The sequence below is a fragment of the Prunus dulcis genome, chromosome 1 (assembly GCF_902201215.1).
Source record: "Prunus dulcis chromosome 1, ALMONDv2, whole genome shotgun sequence".
NCBI lineage: Eukaryota > Viridiplantae > Streptophyta > Magnoliopsida > Rosales > Rosaceae > Prunus > Prunus dulcis.
Genome location: NC_047650.1, coordinates 12,060,022 through 12,061,353, shown reverse-complemented (window position 1 = coordinate 12,061,353; position 1,332 = coordinate 12,060,022). Strand labels below are relative to the sequence as shown.

Genomic DNA, 1,332 nt, shown 5'->3' with positions numbered 1-1,332 from the left:
TGAAACACAAAGTCAAAAGTTTGTATTTCTTTCAACAACCTATTTGCTTCACCTAAATTATCTTGGTTGATATCATCAACAATCCATTCAAGCACCTTTACCATGGGATGAAACATAGTATTAATACTAAGTAAAGTATCATAATGTGAGTTCCAACGTGTATCACAAGGACGTTTGAGAGTAGTTTCTTGATTTAACCTTCGCCCCATTTCAAGATCATCAATTTCCAGAGCTTTCGTAATATCTTTTTGTTGTTACTCTCTAAGTGCATCACGACGCTTACATGATACTCCAATAATATTAATGACACTACTAGCCGTTGTGAAGAAAGTAGCAATGTTTTCATTTCCCTTTGCCACAGCTACAAGAGCTAGTTGTAGTTGATGTGCAAAATAATAGACATAATATGCTTGAGGATATTCTCTCAAAATTTGTGTTTTAAGACCATTGAGCTCACCTCTCATGTTACTTGCGCCATCATACCCCTGTCTTCGTAGCCTGAACATGCACAAATTTGTTGAAGAAATCAACTGCTCAATTGCCTCTTTCAATTTGCTACTAGTCGTATCAGAGACATATTGGACACCCACAAACCTTTCAATTACTTGTCCTTTTTTGTTCACATAACGTAACACCACCGTCATTTGCTCTCTTATTGAAACATCACGTGATTCATCTACCAATATAGAAAAGAATGCATCGTCCATGTCACTAATAATTGCATCAATGGTTTCAGCGGCACAAGAATTGACAAGTTCTTTTTGAATTTTAGGAGCAATATACTTGAGATTCCTTGGAGCGTTCTCAAACACAACGGCACAAACTTTCTCAGCATGATCGGCAAGAAATTACAAAAGCTCCACATAATTACCATTATTGCTAGATGTTTCACTTTCATCATGACCACGAAAGGAAGACCTTGTCGCAATAAATATCTAGTGCAATCAAGTGCGGCAGTTAATAGAATGCGATAATTAATACGAGCTTGGTCTGTCTGCTTGATCACAATATTTTCAACGTGTTGCTTCTGATTCATTAAATATGTATAATGTTGTGTAGCTTTATTGTGAAGACTTCCAACATGCCCAACATGGTCCCTAAAATTCTCGGGTCCCTGCCTCCAATTTTTAAACCCTTTCTCAGTGAAGACATCGCTTCCAGCCTTTCCTTGTTTATCAAAGTCGCATTTGAAATGATAACAATGAAGACAAAATGCAGCATCTTTTTCTTTACTATACTCAAACTAAACAAATGAATCAAACCATTTCACAAGAAAACGTCGATTACTCTCCCTCATAAGTGTTTGAGGCATGTCATATTGGCTTTTAGGTT

The 1,332-nt window shown here is 36.6% G+C and overlaps 1 pseudogene; it reads right to left on the bottom strand.

The window, feature by feature from the left end:
- Positions 1–254: 254 nt before the first annotated feature.
- LOC117613987 lies at positions 255–1,036 on the bottom strand (annotated as a pseudogene).
- Between the last annotated feature and the right edge of the window lie 296 nt (positions 1,037–1,332).